We start from the raw sequence: 7500 nt of genomic DNA, 5'->3' as shown, positions 1-7500 counted from the left end.
TTGAAATTTAGCAACCAAAAATTTAAACCGTTTTATTTACCGTCAAATTCCAATGAGCAAAATTGTCAATAAACAATCTTCACTCATTTCGCACTATCTCTTTGTTTTTTCTAGTTTCAGCTCAGAGCTCTGGCCATGCTAATGCACCGCCGTTTTGCTACACGGTTATTACTAAGAACCTCCTCTAATATGTGGCACTTGGTGAAGAATGGGGTTTGATGTTGCTACCCTGATTTTCACCTCTTGCCTTCAGGTAGGTTCATCTGGGACTCTCGACAGGAAGAGGTCCAGCTTTGATTTAAAAAAACCTACATCTACTTTGTGCAAGTTCCTCAGAGTCTTTGGGAAAATATTAAAAAGCTGTGGGCCCTTGAAACCCAGGCTGTTGCAGTAACTGGTCCTGAAGCGTGATGGCATTGTTGGGACCTTTGGCACTATGCAGAGTCGTTCCGTTCTAGCATTGGTGTAGCTTTCAGTGCCACATTTTAATTTTGACTTGTATTCTTTCAGCCGTCTTCCATTTCCACCTATTACACATCCATCGACGAATATTTCAGGAATGTTCTGTGAAATAATTGGGAATGGTTAGCAGCAAAAGATAAGTTTTTGTCAAGCCGAGGTGATAACACTGTTCCATCTCTCTACTCATTTTCTCCGCCCACTATTCTTCGGAGGGCTATGTGAGTAGAGTCGGAAGCACTTCCTCCATAAGGTCCTACCAAAAACAACCGTCATTACATCGTCTGGCTGGCTGGGTTTCCGAGTGTGACCAACTGGGACTATCCAACCACACACTCTCTCCCTCTCTCTCTCTCTCTCTCTCGCACACAGCCACACACTCACAAACAGACAGACACATATCTATAATATAAATTGGACATGGACGATCGTTGTATTCTTTCTTGTCTTGAGGTTCACAGCCAAACGGCTGGGTGGATTCACATGAAAAATGGCACACACGTGGTGACGGGTGCATAGATTGGAATGCAGTTTGTATTTTTTCCTAATCCCCATATTTACTGAGAAAACCGATTAAAACTTTTCTAATGGAATTTCCCTCTTTCTTCTGCCATTAAAACAACCAGTTGCTTAGAAGCTGTTTTCTGACGGGGTGGGATCAGGACATTTTCATATAGTTGGAGGCTCCAATCGAAACAGGAGACCCGAAATGATAAGATTGACAAACGCTGTTATAGATTATGCTAACTGAAAACGATCACAACCACATCATCCAAATAGACCGGGTGAAACCGGGCTTAGCAGCATATATATATATATATATATATATATATATATATATATCCGTAATAATGAAGGGTGAAATTAATTAATTTGGAATAATTATCAATTACACCAAGTAGACTTCGGCATGTAAAAGCCTCAATTGCTGTTTTTACTGAGATCTCCCTTTTTAGTAGAAGAAATAGCTATAACTCTTTGACTGCTATTTCTAAATTCGGTATGTGGTAAGGCAATTCGTTGCTAAACCCTTTATTGCTTAGTATATATATATATATATATTATCACTGTGGAAACCATGTAGGCAGACGGTAAGAAGCTTTTGTTCGTCTTGAGGCTGATAGAGGTTCCTTGTATTTCCTGATGAGATGACGGCATAATGCAACCTTCATTCCTTCGGAATTAAGAATATGCAGTCTTCGAAACATATGTCGAAAGTAAAGGAATTTTGATAAAATCTTCGTTCGACTCCATTCTTTTCATTTATATATATATATATATATATATGTATAAGTTGGGCTTCCACACAGTTTCCGTCTACCATATTCTCTCACTAGGCATTGGTCAGTCTGGGGTTACAGTAGAAGACATTTAGAGAAAGCCTTGCGCGATGGGACCGAACCCGAATTCACTTGGTTTAGAACGCAAGCTTCTTTACCATGCAGCCATACATGTAAACTTGAAATCAAATTTCCTACACTGTAAATCCGAATCGTTGTCTTTACGCCAGAAATCAATATTTCAACAAGTATTTTATTTGACACAAATCTCTTTGCTCAGATTTTCCGTTCATTTAATTTCATTCTCTGATTAAAATGATATTAAGACCGAGAAAAATTTAACGCGAATGCGAAGAGTGAGAGTTGGGGGAAAACAGTTGAATACAACATACCCTACCATGCCAATACCATCCAGAGTGTGAACAAAATATATAGATGACATATTCTCACCCCGACCCACCCCACACCTGGACTCCTGGCTTGTTTCTACCATTCCGTTGCATGACGTACCGTCATAATATGACACCTTGCCATCTGCGACCCCCACCCCCAACCCTCCTCTCCAACCTCCGAGGAACTATTTTAAATATGTTAATGACTTCATTATAACAGGCTTAAGCTTCAACAATGAATAATTTGCACGCAGTTAAATAAAGATTACCGAATACAGATTAAGATTACTATTGGAAGGAAATAAAAAATGGGAACAAAATTTGTCGCGATAAGGAACAGAGGAGAGAATGCAGCGAAAGAGAGAGAGAGAAGAATAGAGAGAGTGAAAGGGAGAAGGAGAAAGAGCGAAGGAGGGAGAGAAGAGTAAGACTATAAGAGTGAGAGAGAAAGGGAGAGAGAAAGAGGTGACTAAAAGTAAGGGCAATGATAAATATTTTATCTATGTCGTTCGTTTTGACAATCAATATTTTCATTTCCTTTCATGTATAATCATGTGAAGTACAGTGGTACTAAAATATGAGAGAACTTGTACACAGAGCCGTGTAATAGCGAGAATACAACCACACCCACACATACACATACATACATACACACACACATACACACATATACATGCGCACGCATATTCAAGTTGTAACTTGTAGAGCATACAATGCGGTATCTTTTTTGTTATATAAATGAATTGTCACAAAGTGCTCAAAATCATAAAATGTAAAAGTAATAAAAAAAACCTAGAGCTATATAAATATCTGTTAGGGTTATTGACAAGCAGCTAATAACTGTAGAGCAATGCTACAGAATATGACTGCAGGGTGTCGTCAATATATGGCAACTCAATGAAATGGTATTGAGGTTTAGATATTTTCGTAGTTACAGACCAGTGAGATGTGTCCGGAGTGCAAGACCCTGACGTACAGAGAGAACTGTGCAAATATACATATGATAAAAATACAGAAAACGATTGCAAAAAGGCTGAATAAAACACAGCAAAATGTCATTATGCAGAATTGCTGTGAGCTGTGTTTAATTTATGGTATTATAGCAGTTATATATATCTTATAACGCCCTGGAATCTCAGCGATGCTAAATGCTGTGTCTTATTCACTGTACCTTGTGTTGAGGCCTGCATTCAGTTTACTACATCCTAGATGGAGCAACACAGACCCTACACGTTTTATAACCGTGTTTGTGTGTGTGGTTGTGTGTGCATGTGTGTGTACATATATACGCATATATATATATAAGAATTTTTTGCGTAATAAGATAAAAAAACCAAGGCCGTATAGATATTAGAGCATTTATTGATGGAAGGTCTTACAGTTGTTTCCAGGATATTAATTAATAAATATCCTAGAAAGAGCTATAAGACCTTCTATCTATAAATGCTCTAATATCTATACAGCGTTAGTTTTTTTATTACGCAAAAAATTCTTATATACATACGCTGTATTACATACGCAATATTACCGAATCTGGAACTTAACTATGGTCTGTCTATAGCACTTATTCAGCATTACCTGACACTTTTAGGTCTCAATGAGACCATTATCTCTTATATATATATATATATATATATTATATAATATAGTATATATTACACATCTATATATATATTGTATATATATGTTATATATACATATATATATTATATATTATATATATATATATATATATATATATATATATACATATATATATATTATATATATATATATATATAATATATATATATATATATATAATATATATATATATATATTAAGGGCATTACTATACATAAATGCCTCAGGCTAGGAGGGACTCTTAAAGTCAAAACTACCATAATAAACACATTGTACCGAACGCGAGGGAATGCAACTCTCGAAGCGAGCCTTTTAAAAACAGATTCAGCCGCAGATCATATGATTTCATAATTAGTGCACAAAAATGAACTTTTCAGTCGTCAGTGCAAGCATAATCAAGACACATAAAAATGAACAAAAACTCAACATACCAGACGAACACCGAATGTATCCAGCATAGTACATAGACTTTTTCAAACATATATGTCTATGTAAGAGGTCGGCTTTTCGAATTGCATCTCGGTACACATGTTTATCCAGAATAAAATTCAGTATTGAAAATATTCTGGTTAAATTAACAATTTAAAAATAGATAAAATCATTATAAGAATTTATCAAGTAGTTAGCGTGAAAAACCTCATAAGGGAAACAAAAATTATTAATTATTCCCTTTAAATATATTTAGTTATATTAAGGGCATTGCTATACATAAATGCTTCACGCTAGGAGGGACTCCTAAAGTCAAAACTACATAATAAACACATTGTACCGAACGCGAGGGAATGCAACTCTCGAAGCGAGTCATTTAAAAACAGATTCAGCCGCAGATCATATGATTTCATAATTAGTGCACAAAAATTAATATACATAAATATATCTAAAGGGAATAATTAATAATTTTTTTCCCGTATGAGGTCCTTCACGCTAACCACTTGATAAATTCTTATAAAGATATTATCCTATTTTTAAATTGTATATATATATATATATATATATATATAATATATATATATATATATATATATATGTATGTTATATGCGTGGCAGCTTGGGCAAGTGTCTTCAACTATAACATCCGACCGACTAAAGCCTTGTGAGTGGATTTGGTAGAAGAACACTGAAAGAAGACCGTGGTTTATACATATGTATGAATATATCTGTGTGTGTGTCTTTACGTCTGTACTTGTCCTCAACCACCGTTGACAACCGGTGTTAGTGTGCTTACGTCCCCGCAACATAGCGATTCGGCAAAGTGCTATGCCTAAAAAAAGTTCTGGGGTTGATTTGTTCGACTAAAGTATTTCAAGGCGGTGGTCCAGCACGGCTGTATGAAACAAGTAAAACAATATAAGAATAAGAGAATGTATATATATATATATATATTGTGACCCCTTCGGTCATGAATGTCAATGGGATTGCACTTAGAAAGTTACCCTCCGAGGCACAAGTCTGAGCAAGGTTGTTTTTAGGAGACCAGGAGTCGCCCACGCATATCAGCATCCCCTCCCCACGCCACTGATGTTATACAAGAGAAAGGCAACAGCTGATACAGCTTGGGGCCAGTGTACCCTTAACGTAGTTCTCGGGGAAATTCAACGTGACACAGAGTGTGACATGACTGGCCCTTTGAAATACATGTACAACAGAAACAGGAAGGAAGAAAGAGTGAGGGAAAATTTGTGGTGAAAGAGTACAGCAGGGTTCACCACCACCCCCTGCCGGAATCTCGGGTGTTTTCGCCCAATAAACACTCACAATGCCCGGTCTGGGAATCGAAACCGTGATCCTACGACCGCGAGTCCGCTGCCCTAACTACTTGGCCATTGCGCCTCCACACACACGTATACATAAATATATATGTATATATTTCATCACTACTTGATATCCTGGTGCTTATTTTTATTATATATATATATATATATATATATTTAAGTAGATGAATGAATTATCCTGTTAATGATAATTCTATTAATCGATACCTGGGTAGCGAATTCACTTCAGTAAAACACGGTTGAAGTTACATGCCAAGGGCTGAATCCCGTGTTCGTGTGTGGAAATTTGTGTGTTTTTTTATATGAATAAATGAAAAGAATGGAGTCGAACGAAGATTTTATCAAAATTCCTTTACTTTTCGATATATGTTTCGAAGACTGCATATTCTTAATTTCGAAGGAATGAAGGTTGCATTATGCCATCTTCTCATCAGGAAATACAAAGAACCTCTATCAGCTTCAAGACGAACAAAAGCTTCTTACCGTCTGCCTACATGGTTTCCACAGTGATAATGAGTACTTATTTAAAGTATTTATTTATATATATATATATATTTCATATATATATATATATATATATATATATATATGCATATACAAATATACATACATATATGAAATGAACGGTATTTCTGATCGAGTTGCTGGAATTGTCCTGAAATTATCACACGATGCCACCTTAAAATAATCCACTTATATCTATCAACACCTCTACGAGTAGCAAAGCACTGAAGCGAATCTATAGATACGTTAACGAAGTAATTGACCATTGTACTTTGGTAACGAGAAATATAAACCCCAGGAAAATGAGAGGGAAGAAAATGCGTATTACTATGAAAATTCTCAGAGAATAACGAAAACGTTAGGGGAAAAGACCTTATATATTTTTGCCTGTCTAAAAGTTCTAAAGACCTAAAAGAAATAGCAAGTGACCTCTTCAAAAATTAAGAAGCAACAGAAATGACACGAGAAAGGTTCGGATTGCAAATCTGAGATTAAATTGCAACAAATAAACAAGGCATTGTACGGTTCGAAACAGTGAAGTGATAAGCAAGGTTAAACAATGATCGCAGGACGGGAAGAAAAATGCTCAAAACCGACTTGCCGAAGGAAAGAAAGTAACTGTTTCATTCAGAAAGCAAACCACTTAGGATCGTTAAGTGTCAAATCGATCTTTTCCAAGCTGACATTAACAAAACAATAATTGTTGAACAAACACAAAGTGACGACATTTAAGTTTCAAATAACAACACAGTAAAAGCTCTCAGAGAATAGGTGAATGATAAAGAGAAACACGTGACAAAAACGTCAACAAATTATCCTAGAAAACACACGATCAGATGAAGGAACGAAAAATAAACTCTATTAGAAACAAGACAGAAACATAAAAAATGTATAAACGGTTAAGTAGTAAAAAGTAGACAACATGAAATATAAATGAACAGCATAGAATCAATAATTCAAAAAGGAGATGCTATCAACTCTTTCGAAGGTAAATAAAAGTTGTCCAAAATGAAAGTATTGAAAGAAGATGACATCACGGGATGCGGTTTTGCTAAAAATCTATACTTCAGTGACAGAAGCAAGAGCGATCATTACAGAAGACAACGCCATTGAAGTCTCAACGTTGCTTCACTTCCCCGAAATTACACCATACGAAGTGAAATACAAATAAATGAAGGAAGGCGAGGATCTAGGACAAGATAATATAATATCTGATGTCAAATAATACAAAGGAGAACCACCAGCGTTAGACAGCAGTACATAAACAGAAGTATTTAACGCTTCCTCAGAAAAATCGGACATTTTATACCTTTCTATACATAAATAAAGAAAAGATAAGTCCATCAATTCAAACATTTTTCTATCATTATTCATTTATGCTGAACCCTTACAAGAAATTTACTCTTAAACGTATACGCGTACATACATACGTATGTATTTATGCATGTTTGTATGTATAAATATACATAC

At 35.6% G+C, this 7500-nt stretch overlaps 1 long non-coding RNA gene across 1 annotated transcript in view; it reads left to right on the top strand.

Moving 5' to 3' along the window:
- Nucleotides 1-7500, top strand: part of LOC118765026 — a 24177-nt gene that overhangs the window by 11384 nt on the left and 5293 nt on the right. The window contains exon 3 of the long non-coding RNA XR_005000871.1: nucleotides 208-213. This is a non-coding gene — a long non-coding RNA (uncharacterized LOC118765026). The remainder of the gene's footprint in view (nucleotides 1-207; nucleotides 214-7500) is intronic.

The sequence above is a fragment of the Octopus sinensis genome, linkage group LG10 (assembly GCF_006345805.1).
Source record: "Octopus sinensis linkage group LG10, ASM634580v1, whole genome shotgun sequence".
In the NCBI taxonomy this organism is placed as follows: domain Eukaryota; kingdom Metazoa; phylum Mollusca; class Cephalopoda; order Octopoda; family Octopodidae; genus Octopus; species Octopus sinensis.
The sequence above is the reverse complement of the archived record's forward strand: the minus strand, read 5'-3'. Positions and strand labels throughout refer to the sequence as shown.